General features: G+C 39.5%; 1 protein-coding gene across 3 annotated transcripts in view; it reads left to right on the forward strand.

The window, feature by feature from the left end:
* CTBP1 (C-terminal binding protein 1) overlaps positions 1 to 16,834 on the forward strand; it is a 250,053-nt gene that overhangs the window by 92,887 nt on the left and 140,332 nt on the right. The gene's annotated exons all lie outside the window — the stretch shown is intronic.

Genomic DNA, 16,834 nt, shown 5'->3' on the forward strand with positions numbered 1-16,834 from the left:
TGGACGTGATGATGTGTTGTTATCTGAACGTATTTTGTTTGGTTTAAGTTTAAAATAACAAATGCGAAGTTAAATACCCTCCATTTTTATCTTGTCTTGTAAATCTGTTATATGGTTCAGGGACAAATTTGGCTCTGTATTATTTTGCGCAACATGTAATCTCATCTATTCTTCGTGAGGCTTTTTACAGTCAACTGCCTTGATTATATTTCTTCTGTGTATTTCATCTCATATTAAAGCTGCATCCACCTTATTAAGTTCTGAGGTTCCTAGCGGTTTTCCTGCAAAAGTTATTTCTGTATGAGATATGTTTTACGACCGAAAAATCTTCTGACAGATTTTGCAACTTTTCTCTGTGATATTTTTGCCTGAGTAACGTAGCGGTTACGATTGGACTGCGTGATTTCTGTGCCATCTAGTAGATAGCTAGAAATTTAAATATACTGTGTGGCATCCCCAGCTGGAGGCAGTACTTGAAATTCTAGTATATTTGCGTGATCATTTTCTGCGATACAAGTGAACAGTGGAAATTTTAGATACAAATTCCTCATTTGAGCGGGTTAAAAATCAGTGCCTGAATGTTTCTTTTGAATAAAATTACCACTGAATCTTTAAGGTGCCCCATGTAGAAATTTGGGTTAAAATCAGCGGTACTGCCAATGAAGTCAAGTGTGATCTACACCTGAGTTTGCTCGTGATGCTGTTAACACCTTATTGTGTGTTACAGAGGCAGAAGGATGCTTGTGGGTCCAGGCCTATTGCTAGGCCTGAAAACTTCATTTTTTGTTGCTAGCCTGAAGCAGTAAAGGTTTTTCTGGGAGTGACAGAAGAAATTCGGTCTGGCCCCACTGAGCAGGAGCAGCCCCTGCATCTCTGTGGTGTGGGAAGCAGCCGGAGGAGCTGCGATGCTGCAGCTTCGCTGGTCCTCGCCTCTCGCCTGCGCACCCACGGGCACACCGGCAGCCCGACTGCTGGCAGGGACTGTGCCAGGGTCATCCTTTTCCTAAAAAAATAATGATGAATGGAAACAGCACCTGTTGCGTCACCGGCGATTTGTCAGCTCCTAGAAAAAATGGGGCATACCCGCAGATTTATGATTATCTACCCAAATCACTTAGGTCGTCTAAAATGATAGATGTCTAGGGAGTTTAATTGAATTCAGCAGTGCATTGTATTCAAATGGTTGTGGATACTTCAATATGAGAAATGTGGATAGCTATGTAGGAAGTATTTTTTTATTATGAAATAAATACTATTTATGCAAGTGATATGTACTTTTAAACAAAGCCAGCTACAGTTCAGTAGCTACTGTTTAAAAGTAGAATTATCCATGCCTACATTTTATTGTATTTTGATTTCATTACATAATAGCATGCATAATTTTCCTATTTTATATAAACTTTCCCAGAGCATCCTGAGAAAACGGGCAGAATAATGTCTGTGCCTAGTTGATACCTACTGAGACTTCTTTAGCCTAAATAGCAACTTCTGATTTCTAATAGCACGTAAACAAAGTGCTGCAGCCAGGCTGGCAGGCGTCGCCTGCTTGCGGTGCTAACAGAAATATGAAAGATGACGCGAGTGCTGCAGAACTGAATTACCCCTCCACGCCTCCTGCTTGTTTTCTCACCCAGGCAGGTGAGAGAGAGAGCAGATGAAGCCTTTTCTTTCCCTCTCGCGCGGTACCCGGTCGCTGCTCTGGTACCACGCACAGACCCAGCGGCCCCACAGGGCTGAAGGAAACCTTGTTGTTTCTTACTCTTGCGCTTAACTTAGTAAATGTTAGCAAGTGTAAGCTATTACCCGAAAGGAGACGTGTGTTATTAAAAACGTATCTTTTCCAACTATAAATACGTAATAAACTCTTAATAAATATTTTCTTTTAAATAATGAAACATAAAAAAATCAGACTAAAAAAATTAAAACTCGAGGGAGGGGGTTTCTTTCTTTCTTTGCCCCCCGAAATATATGAGTTGGGTAACAACTTAGACTCTAGTGTACGCAAGGAGTTTCACGTGGATACAATGAATCTGCTAAATGAGGGTTACTGAAGGATCAGCATCAGTAAATGCATAAACCATGAACTCATTAAAAAACAGTCTCTGAATTGCTTCTCTTTTACTTACCTATGTGCCTGCATCAAAGTATCAAAGTTTTAGCAAATATCGTTTAGCTGTTTTGTTGGTGGTTTTTGTTTGGTTTTTGTTTGTGGTTTTTTTTTTCCTTGTGACTTTGTTGGATGGAGAGAGAGTATTTCCTCGGTAAAGCATGAGGGATTATTGACTCTTTTAGCTGGTAGTTTCTGTCTAATACTGATGTGACTTATAGTAGCACTTTTACCTGATAGCAGCAATGTTTATTGCAAAAAGTGTAATTTTCATATTTAAACACACACACTGTTAGATTGGAAAACTTTTAATGACAACTGCATGGCATGTTTGTTTTTAAATGGTTATGTTGAATGATAGCAGAAAAATTAATTTGCAGTTTTTAAGGATCTGTGATTTTTATATCTGTTATTTAATAGAGCTGTAATGTCATCATCCAGCGCTGCCAGTTCAGTATAAAGTGCAATGTGTAACATTTTCTGGTGGTAGAGTTGCTTTAAGTGGAGAAATAATTTAAGCGGTACAAGGATTTTTATAGCCCTCTTGTCACAATTAACTGTGTTTATGAAATATGAATTTACACAACATCTGCCTTTGGGGGCCGGCGTTCCCATCGGAGCCCGCTCACTTCGCAGACCGGCAGCGTCGTGTCTGAAGCGTCACGGCAGGGACTGGAGCCTGCGCCGGGGATGGGCAACCTGGGCAGTGAAGTGATTCGCTTGATATATATTGTTGGGAAACTTGTGGAGGAAATTCAGATGCTTTTCAGTATAAAACCTTCTTTTGGTTTCATTTTAGGAAGGTGACTGGCTTAGGGGCAGCAAGGTCCCTGACCTGTAACTGGCTCATCCCATTCTCGCTTCCTGTGCTGTCTCCTTGTCCCTCTAATTCCCAAGCTAAAGCGAAACCAAAATGGATTGGGCATGTGGCACCCCGGTGGGGTGGGATTTGGGGTCTGGACTTTATTTCCTGAAGCTGAAGATGAGGAGGTGGATGGATCCAGCTAGACCTTGCAAGAGGTGGGGTTCATCATCAAAGTGATGGGCTGTCTCCTCTAGACCCTCGTCCTCTACGTGCCTGTTAGTGGTCACACCCTTAGCGATGGCTAGGGTTTCAGGCAGAAGAAGGGAAGAGCTGGCATTTTATGAGGTTACACCTAACACATTTGTCTCGTCATGGACCACTGTGTCTTTCATTGTTTCATTTTCCTCCAGCACTTGTTCTGCTCCTTGCCCCTGCCGGCACAGCTCAGAGATGGTCATCATTATCGAACTGGTAAAATCTCTGTAATCATCACAGCAAAAGCAAGTTTACAGGAGGACAAAGTAGCTTGGGGAGATACTGATGCTCCTCCTCGGTAAGACATGGCTTGGGGGGAAAGATCAGGAGGTGTTTTAGGAAGGATGCAGTTTCCTAGCATGGGCCAAGTTGGGGCAGAAGTAGCTTTTCATACCAGTGGAAAATGGGCACAATGGTGAGAGACTGTGAAAAACCTTAAAAATAATTCTGTACCACTTCTCCCACTTTTCATACATCACCTGTCTTTGACTAGTAAATGTTTCAGATCTGGCACTGTCCCTCAGGGCAGAAGCTGTGTAATGTGTAAGGTCTCAACCCAGCTGGCTCGTCAGGATATGCAATATTCAGTACATGGAAATTGTTCTGCAACATTCACAGTAAGTGCTGTTGGCGCAACGTCCTGCGGATTTTGAGGCACAATATTAAGAAACGAGTACTCAAACTAGAGATTGTACCGCTTGAAAAGTACGGTGTGACAATTTGTCTGGGCTGTGGAATTGATCCTAATGCTCACTGCAAGTTTTGCCATGATTATTTATGGCAAAATAATTGAGCTTGTTCATAAAGCAAGCTGTGTTGTCGTGAAGAATAGCAGCAGACTGTGCTGACTGTTACCTTTACACCCAAATTTTAGAAGATGAAGTAAAAATAATACCAAGTGTTCTATCTTGGTGAAACCACCCAGCAGAACCTCCTCATTCGTGTACACACGCTTGGCCCAGCCTTCTGCTGCTGCCTCCTGGGGCTTTTCTGCTAATTGTTCTCTTACTGATCTTTGCAAATTATTATGATTGCTAGGTCAAAGTGAAAAATTACATGCAACAGGTTGCTGCTATAGTGGAGATCAATCATGTTATCTTAGAGTGAGTTTAATCTGGTGAAGGAAAGTCTCCAAACTAGTTAATTATCTCTTTTTTGGTTTAGTGTTCTATAAAATGGGAATAATCATCATAATAAAAGGTGCTTTAGGACTTAAGAAATATTTCTGAAGCACTTAGGAATCATAGTTAAAAAAATAATTGCCTAGTAAATTGTCAACTTAATAAAATGTGAAAATAAAAGATCTAGAGTGTATTAGGCTTCATAATCATTTAAATAGATGCATGTAGTTTATTTACCTACTCAGCAAGAACTAACAACCATTGAAAGCAAATAGTTCTTCAGGAGAACTATATTTGCAAAATGAAATTATTTAAATCAAGGTTTCCAGTTCACTAGTTTAAATTACTTTTACATTTATGATTCAGGCTTTGATTTAAATGATACTTTGTACTGTTAATGTTCAAAATTTATCATCAACACTGAAGCTGTGAACACAAAAGACGTTCTTGGCAAGACTTGCAGAATGTAATGTCAGTACTTTTCTCTGGAATACTAAAGATTTAGAAAACAAAACCTTCCTCTCGGCACTTATGACGTTTGATATCTGTGGGGAAAAAACAAAACAAGCTGCAAACTTTTGTACTTTAGTCAACAAACCGATGGGTGTCTGTTCCAGTGGCCTTTAGCTAGGGATAAAGGGTCTGGGAAGAGGTTATTGCCAGCATGTGCCTTTGTGGCAATGGGTCTTTTTAGAATAGGAGGAATATTTGGAAAGATTTGAATAAATAGCATCAATCTCTTCACCAAATATAAAAGGACTGATAGTATTTGCCATTGCTTTTGTTGATTAGGAGTAATACCAAGAATAAATCTTGTTCTGCATTACCAGCAGAAATACTGTGGAGTCCTAAGGACTTCCTACAGCTTTTTATTCGTTTATTGTTCTGCCTAGCAATTAAATAAACAAAACCTCTTTAGATTGTCTTTACACTTGACAGATTGGCATTTGTTTTTCTCTCTGTTTGAAAAAAAAACAACCAACAAGCTGAGATTTTCTTGAGTCAGGAAGGAAGTTTAGAGCAAAGGTTCCAGAATTTGCGACTCTCATTCTTGTGTTACCGCAACTGGGCACATGGAGGGGAAGGTGTGTGCCTCAGATGAGAATTGTGCGTAGCCTTGCAAGCTGTGCAAGGCTGTAAATCCTCGGACCAGCTCTGCTTCCCAGCAGTTTTACATGGATCCCGGTGCGGCCACGGCGCCGTGTGGTCCCAGGGATGTGGGAGCCGTAGGTGTTGCTCAGGCAAAGGCATTGTGAACATGGTGTACTCGCCTCTTCTGCTTGATCTCCTCAGGATGGTGAAGGGGGATGGCTTTCTCCTGACTCTCTTGGACTGCTCACTCTTTTCATGGGACCAATGTATGCTCAAGGATTTCCCAAAATTAAATGCCTGTGGAATTAGGAGCAGAGGGATTAGCTCTGGGCAGTGATTTACTTGCCTTTCACCTGCCTTCAGGAAAGGTTGCAAACAGGGGTCTGATGTGCACTGGTTAAGAAGCTGCGATTTCAGCTTTAAATAACGATGCTTTAACTTCTGATTTACATTTGTATGTTTAAGGAGTAAATACCAGATTGCTTACACAGGTGCTGTAAATAGTTACATAAAAATTAAAAAACTGCCATTAAATTACTCAGTTTAAAGAAAAAAAAAAGACGAAAAAAGAGAAAAGTAGTCTAGTAGGCTACCACTGTTTCATGTATGGATGCCTAAAATAGATTTTTAAAATCTGTAGTATTTTGAAATACTGTAATGTTTCCGAACGTTGAATTGCTGTTTGAATGTCCATATTTTATTGTAGTTTTGTACCTTCCTATTTTCATTCTTACTCATATCTTTAAATAGAATAACCTCTGAGTTGTTACTGTGATACATTGGTACCGCACTTTGAAAACCAAGATCAATAATAATATTTCTTATCCTCTCCAAAAATACAAAAAAATCCATTATTTGATGAATTGTTCAAAAACGGCGTTTGGCTCATTTTGTGTGTACCCACTTCACTGACCAGAATGACAGTGGAGGCTTTGTTTAAATATTTTTTCCTTATTTTTTTTTCCCCCCACTCCCACCCACACATACACCTGTTCATCTAAGTCTTTTGGGCCAGACACTGGTTTATTTGGTTGGGCTTCACAGCTTCCTCCCCCCCCCCCGCCTTTATTCAGTTAACCGCTTGTTGTCAGTAGTTCTGGCACATCACCTTGTTTTCTGTAGGCTGCCTGTGGAAAAAAGGCTTCTTTCCAATGGCAAAGAGTTAATCTGGCTCGGAGTGGGATTAACTGTTGCGGTAGCTCATGATAAACATCTGTTGCAATACTCCCAGATGAGAACATTGCTTTCAAAAGTATTTACTGCACATTTTGAACCCGTGCAGTTTACTTGTGGTTTTATTCCACACACCACCCGCCCCGCTCCCACCCCACCCCCCCCAGCCCCCGCACCCCCATTCCTAAATTCTTTTGAAAGGACATAAATACAAAGAGTGTATCTCAGAGTGTTTATTTTATGATAGAGAGAAGGAAATGTGATGATTGAGTTGTTGTTCATGTGCCTAGAGCCCCCGAATATTTCTGACTGGAGTGCAGAAGCGTTTGTGTTCCTTAATAATAACCAACTGCAGGAGCTGGCTCCTGGGAGCACTGCCAATGTGTGCCAGTGCTCCGCTGTGGTGGGGTCCTTGGGATGCTGGTCCTCTCGGTGTTTTCCTCCCGCTCTGAATTTGGCGAGATAAAACCGGTGGGGAGGAGTGGAGTTTTACTTGGACCTGGAACCCAAGGGTGGGTATATGGTTGGAAGCGTTTAGACAACGGGGCTTTGCCATTGAGGGAACCTTCTGCTACTTTGTTGGAATATTTTTTTTTTAAAGTTTTTAAACTTAAATAAATATTAAGTTCTAGATTTAGTGGATCAAATAATGACAATTTCCCCTGCAGCTGGCCTTTGAAGTTAGATCTTCCAGCAGCCAGTTCTTGCTGTAGCTGAGGATCCGGGAGCAAGTGAGCAAAGCAAGATTTGGGTAGGTTTTCCCAAACCATCAACAACCTTCTCCCCCACCCAAACCACAAAACCTAATCCTGCTCGGTGTCTCTGGGAAAATAACATTGGAAAACAACATGAAATATCTTAAATGGTGGCTATTTCCCAACAAATCATTTTTCTTTCTTATGCTAATAAGGATGATGCTTTTAACGAAATCATGTTCAAAGCATTTTCACCCATATTTCTCAGCAGGTGAAAAATATTTTGCGCAAAATTTCCTATGCTTAATGTTTCCTACCACTATCAAAGAAAATACCTGAATACTTTACATATGTGCTGATTGTCACCAGAATTAACTCGGTTTGCATAGCAGTGTAAAGAATGTAGATGATGAAATCGGGGACTTCCACGCAGCAAAGCTACTTGTAGTAAAATGCAAGAGTCTGTAACTTTACCTCTTGCCGATTTCCTCAGGTCTGGCAGAAACACTTGTTTTAGCAATAAATCTGTAAGAACAGCCGTACTGATTCAGATCGAGCATGTCTAATTCAAAACCTTGTCTCTGATGGTGATCAGCAGCAGGTATCTAGGCAAGGGTACAAGAACAGTGATAAAGTGATAAAATCTAAGGGGAGATTTCTTAGTTTACCAGTTTTATGGTGGTACCAGGATTTTCAGAATCTGCTTTCTAATCATAATGCTGAAATGACAGATGTGTGGTACTTAACAGCCTCGGCTTTCTCTTAGAGACCATGATAGCGATAGGAGGATAAAAGAGGGAAAAAAAATCCTGAAAAGTAATGGATAGTACGTAAAATAGGGACAAATAATGTGATAGACTGGGGGAAAAAAAGAAAAAAGGGCTATGTTACTGCATAGTACATAGAAATAGCAGAAAAAGGTTGGCTTGTTACCCAAGAGGCGGGGGCCTCCTGTGCCGGAGCTCGCTGAGACCCTGCTCTGATGGATTTTCTGGCATCACCTGCGTCCCATCATTTGGGCACGGGGGAGAGTAGGGCATAACCAGGACATGGAGAAAGCTGGCCTGAGCCTGGTCCGTGGCAAGAAAGATGTTAGAGGGCAGAACAATGAAGTGTGGGAGAAGAAACAGATGGGAAAGGGGAACGAGAGCGATGGGAGTGTCAAAGAAACCTGTAGAAGCTCTGGATTATTCTCAGTCTGTAAACATCTGTCCATTCAAATTAATGGACAAGAAGAGTTGTATGTGTAGGGAGTATCTTCTGCGGGTTTGCACTGAATCCCTTGTAGTGTTGCCATACTTTTCCCAGGCTTCAAGACACCCAGGTTTTATTTTTAGTGCTAGCCTGGGTTCTGTTTTGCGGCAAACCTGTTCCAGCTTGCTGCAGTCATTACTACCAAGGCCATCTAAATAGCAACTTGAAAATACTTAAAGCAATGTAAATAGTAATAAATTATTTTGTCTTTGTGTGGATTAAAAGGTACACCTAGGATGGACTTGTTCTTGTTTTTTTTAATGCTATAGAGCAAAAGCATGATGAGCCTTACGTTGCTGGCATACAGATGTAATGGTGCTGTACTTTAAATAACAGACATGAAGGCGTTGTGACTAGGATATTGTGAATGCTTTAGCATTCACTTCTTAAAAGTAGATTTTTAGCCAGCTTTTACAAAGGTGTACGGAAAACTGTTATTGACTGTCTAAAGTGAATTCAAGAATAATACTAATGAGGAGGTGTTACAGTGGATGAGGAGGTGTCACAGCGATCTGCTCACCAAAATAAGTCATATTGCAAGCTAGCATCAAACTTGACAAATTCAGGTTTTATTGTATGTATCAGGATGAAGAGAAGATGATGCATTTGAGTATAAAAGGGCAAAAACCATCTTGAATTTAAACACAGTGTACATAATCCTATGAGCAAGGGGGGTTGGTAGAACCAGAGAAAAGTGTGACCTTACAGAAAGGATAGCTTCATCTCTAGGGAAATACCAGGCAAAGGAAAGTTTTTCAGCTCGTAGACAAGGTAGGTACAAGATAAGAAAAACAAAAACAAAAAAACCCCAACAGAGTGGTCATAAATAAATTGATATTTTGATATATATGTGTATACAAATAAACCTATTATAAGTTAATATACACAATACTATCAATACTATTATATTAGAAAAAAGTTTCATGTAATTGAAGGGAAAAATATGGTGCATGTCAGGATTGAGTTTCATTTACCTTTCTAAGAGGATTATGGGCAATTGATGCTTTCCCAGTTCCCCAGAAGGCTTTTCCCAGCCCGGCACTCTCAAATCCAGGGAGCCTGGAGTCTGGTGCTGGATTTCCCAAATATGTGCTATAGAAGGTGCTTTGATTTACACCCTGTTGTTACTGTGGCAGGAAGTTAATTGTGCTCACTCTTTCTTCAAAGTTTACGTTTTCTGCTGGTTATCTGTGCTCCCGAAGAACCTGAGTCTTTGTGTGCTTCCTGTTAGTAAATAAAATGAAATGCAAATTCCACTGTTTCTACTCTCAGTAGGAAAAAAAAGAGCTCTAACAAGGTGTATGTAAAATAAAAACTTAAAAAATATAATAATCTGGCATCTGCTTGTTACTATGTAGCTTTTTATTAATAGGTTTATAAAGCTAACATGTCAACGTTTTGCCTTTTTCTCCCCATTGCAACAATGTTTCTTCTGTTTTTTTTTAAAGATATCATCCAACCCTTTTAGAATAAACAAACATTCTCCAGCTTCAGTCTGGAGGATGCATTTCTAAACCATACAGAGGAAATTTTTATGGATGGTTTTGTATTTTCTCTTCTGATACACATCTCCACATTTGCCTACCAGCTTTGCAAAGTCCTCTCTAAACATCCCAATGATTTCATTGGCATGGACAGGTAACGGATGTGCTGTATTTTGATGTTATATATTTAACATAAAAGAGAATTTACCCTTGAATTTCAACCTTCACTCAAAGAATTTTGCGATTTCTATATCCTCATAGATTGACTTGCCTTTCAAAAGAAGGTTCCTCAGAATCGAAGAGGAATCTGGTGGCACATTTTCACCTCAGTTTACAGTAACTTTTTACACTCGGACTTTATGACCTTCTATAATTTTGTTGTGGTTTCTTTAGTAAACAGAAATAGTCCTACACTTCTGTTTCTTAAATGCCTCTCATACTTCTGCTGAGCTGGTAATGGGTCTGTTAGTATTGTTAAAGTATTAACTGAAGAATAATAATTGCTGTGCTGTAATTGTATTGAGTCTAAAAAAGCATTCTCATAGAATATTAATGAGAGCCTTTTTAAGTGTATGAATTATTGTTCTTAGGAAACAAAATTAAACGACCTCCCCCCCAGAAAAAATAAAAAAAAAAGAGAGAACCATTCTAGAGGAACATAAGAAGAAGAATCAATAAGCCTTCGATTTGGTCTTTAACTCCGTTGCTCCTCCTCCCCTAACCCCATTTATGCTTCCTGTAGGTACCACAGAAGTCTCCGCACCATATGTGCTCCGGTACCTAGGCACAACAGGGGGCTGGGAGCCGGGTGGCAGTTTTAACAATGAATTTTCTTTTTTGCGTTTATCGCAGCCTTAAATTACTTTAACCTTATTTAGTCTTTAAAACTGTGACTATAGAGCTAATATTTTATGCAGCATCGGGAGGAACTGGAAACGCTTTTCATTGCTATGCAAAATGCAGCTGGGGTATGGTGCAGAATTAACAACATGGAGCTTTGCTGTTGAAAATGTGAGCAGTAGTTTATTTTCATTTCTGTCATTAAATATCTTATTACCATCTATTTGTTTTTCCTTTCCTCTCTCCTGCAGTGCAAAAAAGGGTGATTACTAGAAGGTAGAAATTGCACAACTGCTGGAAACTACCTTAAATCAGTGACCTTCGGTTGACCTCTGCAACCGCTGGTGTGAGCCTGGTGGTTTTTTCAGAGCTAAGTTAGTACCTCCGTGATCATCTTTCTTTCATCAAGTCTTATTCAACTTTTATACTGAGTTGCTGACTTGCAAGCAAAATCCAAATATACAAATAATTAAAAAAAAAACCCGCTCTTGTAAATATAAAGACAGTGCATCAGTACATAATAAAGCTGCAGAAGTGTTTCCCGGGACTTGCTTGAGCATTTAAACTTTGCAGTTTATGTAGCGTAATAAAATTTTCCGAATGTTTTTGGTAGCAGTTATTACTAAATAGGCAAATAAGCTGCTGTTGCAATACTTGGGTTTTTGCGGACCCATTGACCTGAATGAGAAATACAGAGGAAACTTTAGGTTTGTCGTTTGTTTTGTGATATTTTGAAGGGGCTTCAGTTTATATTCTAAAACATGCAATTTCTTTTCCAGTCTTGTGTATGAGCTCCTTGTCATTCTTTATTCTCCCCTGTCTGACATCAGTTTCTCTCTTGTCCATTTAAAACTGAAACTTGAAAAACTGCAGTTTTATACTTTATATTATTCTTCTACCCCAGAGCTGTTTTTAGTGTCTTTATTGCAAGTAGACAGATGGTGATATTTGGTTTCTTGTCAGTTTTAATGAATATAGATAGGAGTGATAAGAACATTTGCTTCGTTTAGCAAACTTCCTTTTCTGGCTTTTAATTAATGAAGTGCTCACTGGTGTGCCGCTGCTTTTGTATATAATACAGTTAAATCTTATATACGATTCGACTCGTAGTGTCGGATAATGAAAAAGAGGGTGAAAATAACTTCTGTCAATATCCTTTAAAGTTTACTTACACAGACTTTGAACGCTGCAGACATCAGAAATGTAATGTGCTCCTACGAGCCGCCATAGCAGCATCCTTTGTTTCTTTTGTATTTTGGTAATATTTTCTTTTTATAAAAGGAAACTGAAGTCAAAGGCCTGCGTTTGGTGTTGCCGTTAGCCTTGGGTGAGGTTCAGCTCCGCTTCAGAGCAATTTGCTTCTCATGCCGATAGAGTAAGATCCACAGCAAAAATTTGATAAAATAGGAAAGAAAACCCCAGCTCTTCAAGCTTTTTTTTTTTTTTACTGCGTTTTGTCCTCCTTTGGAGAGAACTTGAACATTAATCCTAATATTGATTTTCTTTTCAAATAGTTTGATTTCTGTGTTAGCTTAGCCCAGACCTTATTTTAGATTCTTGTAAACTATTTTAGATTCATTTTTTCTTAAGATCTTTTCTCCTAGGGTTTTTTCCTTTCTTTTTGTTTATGTTGTGGTTTTAATAGAGTCAGAATCTGTGCTTTCAGCCTAAGTTAAGTAATTTCTGCCTTGCCATAGCAGCCTGAATTCTTTAATGGTAAAAGTAACCATGTTTGTCTGTATAAAAATATTTCAGTGGGTAAAGCCTGAATACTGCCTGTTAGATATAAAATCTCTGCTTTGTAGCTCTAATAGGTTAAGATCTTACTAGATGGAGAGGAATGATTTAGGGTGAAGGCCAAGAGGATGGTAGTTGGGAGGATTATTTTCTTAAGCATCTGACTATTGCTAATTCTGAAGAAAGTGATTTTAAACTTTGTTGTATCTTAGTAACCCTGTTTCCTCAGTTAAAAAAATGGACTTGATTTTATACTTCTTTTCAGGACTTTTGTTTTGTTGTAACCTTATAAGGATAGGATTTGGTTCCCCGATGGTAAATCTGTGCAGGAAAAAGAGTTGGTTTATTTTAGAAAGCCATTTTAAAATACTCTAACAAGCCTACCAGGAGGCAGAAATAGTAGGTTTTTTTAATATTATTTCTCATGTCTTTCTGAAAATGTTACTAAGTGCAAACCCCGTTCCTCCTGAAAATTTTAACTTGGTGAAAGATACCTCTAATTTAAATGAGTTAAAAACAAACAGGAAAAGTTTTCACTGATCTGTTTGGTTGGTGAAGGCAAATAATCATGTGCTCGTGCTATTACATGAATGATATTACCTCTGCAAACGAACAGTGACTGAGGCTTTGAACATGTCCTCCTTTCCCGAAGGTCACAAGTAAGAAAACCAAATCGCAAAAGGATGCCCCAAGAACAGTTTATGTTTAAGTAAATATTCACTTTCTGTATTCGTATTCAGTGTTGGTAGGTTAGCAGTTCTCATTCTGGTGTTGGTTTTTGCCAGGGTGATGAGGAAAGACTTGCTAGCCATTTTAGAGAGAAATGCGGATCTCTGTTGGCAGCTCTAGCACGGTGCCTTCTGCTCGAGTACCTGGGAAACGGCTCACGTGCTGCAGGAACAAACCCTGTATTTCAGAGCCCAGGCAAGTTTGTGTACCCTATTTTTATTATTAAGGTCCTTTCTTCTGAACCAGAAGCGAACCTTGTTTCAGACAACAGTGCAGAATGCTGGGGTCAGTTTTAATCTATATAGTTGTCCTTGCAAAAATCAGTGTAAACAAAAAGTGCATCACGGTGCTTCAGAATTTGTAGACAAGAACATTTCAACATGGTTAGTTACAGTATTAAGGTCGTGGTTTTATGTCTTTGTTTTTTTTTGTCATCCTTCAGGAAACAGAACCGCGTGTCTTCCCTCTTATAATAAAAGAAATGTTTTCTGATGCATCTGAAGTGGTCTACGCTGCTGTATTTGACACACGTATTTGTGAATTTTATATGAAGTCCATGCTTGGATTAATGTGAAAAATGAACAGATTTGATTCAGACTGAATAAAGCCTTTTCCTTCTGGAAAGAGACCATAGTCTGTATTTGTGGGGTTCATTTCTCTTCAGCATTTGCTTCTTATTCTCCAAATAATTGTAGTTGCATGTTTCTCCTTTTTCAGTATTTGCCAGAATCTCCAGCAGTTCTTATTCTCTCATATCTCCTTCAATCATGAGCCAGAAGCAAAAAGAAAGTCATCTCTGGAAAAGAAAACCCACAGGGCTCCATTCCCTTCCCACGCCCCATCATTTTCTCTCCACATTTTTGAAGATGTGAAGCAATTTAGATCAGCATTCTCCATCGTTCCTTTTTCCTAACCTCATTCCTCTTCTTGCAGAGAGAAACAAAAGGAAGACACAGAAGAGAAGTTGAAGAAGAAAGGAAACAAAGAGGAAAAAATAGTGGAGAAAATCAGAACAGAGTTGGCTTTTCTAAGAGGAGTTATCCAGGAAGCAAAACATGCAGCTTCCCTCCTCTTTTTTTTTTTTCTGTTTTTAGCCCATCTCAGATACTGCTATTTCGAGATAAGTGGGTCAGGCGAAAGGGCGTAATTAATAGTGATTTCACAGTTGCGGTGGGTACGGGAGAGTGTAGTAAGAAGGGTGGATTCAAGGAAACGTTGGCAGTCTTTCAACGGGAGGCTCCCAGCTGAGCCCCGGGTTGCTGTGCCCAGATATCTTCTGTCACAGGACTTTGGGCCGTGCCAGCCAGGTGGGAGCTGGATTAAAGTGGGAATAGAACAGATGGTGAAGTGCAGCACACGTAGATGTACCAAATTCAGTAAGGGACAGTATGTGTTTGTGGGAGCAGTTGGGGAAAGGATGGATCAACCCTTTGAACATGACTGGGGAAACAGCCAGAAAAGTACCCTGACCAGTGCCATTTGAAAATGGGACGGTTTTTTTTTTTATGTCAAAGATTCTGAGTTTATTAGTAAGGAGTATTTCTTCTGGCCCACATGCGCCTCCATTTTTTATTATCCTGCAGTACTTTGTTTCCTCTGGTTGGTGATCACATATCATCAATGAGGCTTGTATGGGATATAGTGCACATGTTACAAGGACAGCAATCTGTGCATTTCTGCTGAGAGATTAACTCAGTTTTAACATCTGAAGATAAGGAGAAGGAGATAACACATGCAGCTAGTTACAGTTTGAGTATTCTGCTGCTAAGGAACTTTTTTATTAATTGGTAGATCTATGTAAAAAAAAAATGTGAGCTATAAAGCATATAGTGATGTTGCTGTAATAGAAGATGGAATACACACTACCTGCATTCTTCAGATTGGCTTTCTGCAGAGTTTACATTTCATTTGCTTTTACTCTTCTTTTCCTGCTGGAGCAAGGTTACTATAAAACGGCCATACTGCGTCGTGGTTAGGACTAGTGCCGTGTTCTCAGATGCTGGTGGTCCTTTCCGAGTCCTGGCATGCTGTCTTCTCTTGACGTTGGATTAATATTCCCAACAGCCTCTGTGCTTGGATTATATTCTCCCAATGTCACCTGCTTGTGTTGCCACCAGTGCCTTTTTGTTGTTTTTCAGCTGGAGAACATACCACAAGGAAAGCTTTTTATCTTGTTGAAAAGGAAACACCTGAACAGGAGCTTTTTACATCCCTATGACACATTCAACTTGGCCACCTTGGAAATTCGGTCGGTGGGAGCCGCATGTCCTGGTTACTGTGGTAGAGGCTTACAGAGATTTACTTCGTCGATCTGGGACCCTTCAGGGCCAGCTGTTTGGAGACCATCTCCCTTGCTGGAGATAGGTTGTTGTGGGGGTGGACGTTGGGCTTGCAGAGGACTGCCAGTGCATGGGATGGCTATTCCCTGATGCGGAGTGGGAGTGCGACACCTTGGGAAGAAACTGTTTGATTTTGTTTGCCTCCAGGAAAGCAGTAAATTCATGCTTTTAGGTCCGTTAATCTGCTCGTGGGTGTTAATGTATCACAAAGTAGCTGGCTACACACATCTCTTGTATTAAGCTCTTGAATGCAGAGGATCAGGTAGAAGAGTCTGAGAGGCTGGTTTTTGTTTTTGTTTTTTTTTTTTTTTTAAATCAAGTCTATTTTTCAGATTTCAGAACGTATTATTAAACTCTGTCTTGCCATTTCTCCATATGGATCTAATTTTATGGGATTGAGCCTTTCTCCTTTTCATGGAAAGTAAAAAGACGATTCTCTCTGGGCTATACCCATGTTATGATATATTTTGGTTAAATAACGTGAGATCATTATTCACATGATTTGAAATATTTTGGAATTGTTGTTAAAAAAAGTCAAAACAACTTTCTGAAGGATTTTGAAAGAAAAAAACTTATTTTCTCTGAAAGCAGCAGCTCAGTCATCAGCAGGTCTGTTCTGAGAACAAGAATGTTCGTGCCCACACAGGGGCACATTTGATTGCCTGATAGGCATCAGTAACTGGCATTTTCCTCCACAAAAGATCTTTTTGCTTACTACTGAAGACCTTTATAGTCCATTCTTTCAAAAAACAGCATTCTGAAGAAGTGCTTTAGAAATGTTAGTTATTATCAAATACAAACTTTGGAACATTTTAATTTTTCTAAATTACGGTGTCAGTACAAAGAAGATAAATTGGAGCTGAAGGATGCTTTGCAGTTTCTCTCTGGTTTGTACAAAACATTTGTGCATCTGTATTTTTTTTTCCATATGTTGAAAGTGCCATATGGAGAGGTCACTCTGTATTTCAACTTGCAGATGAAGTAAGCTAATAGTAGGAAACCACTCTGAAGCAAATAGTTTTTCAGCAACCCCCCCGCCCCCAGTGCATTTGTCAGTGGTGGACATTTGTGCTGTTTACTAATAATAATGATTTGTGATATTACAACAAAGAGACATTGGAGTGGGATTTTTTGCTAAGGGAAAAAAGATTACGTCCTTAGGAATAATGCTGTTTATAAAAGCCAAAAAGCTTGAAGGCGAGT

Source organism: Rissa tridactyla, chromosome 5 (assembly GCF_028500815.1).
Source record: "Rissa tridactyla isolate bRisTri1 chromosome 5, bRisTri1.patW.cur.20221130, whole genome shotgun sequence".
Lineage (NCBI taxonomy): Eukaryota > Metazoa > Chordata > Aves > Charadriiformes > Laridae > Rissa > Rissa tridactyla.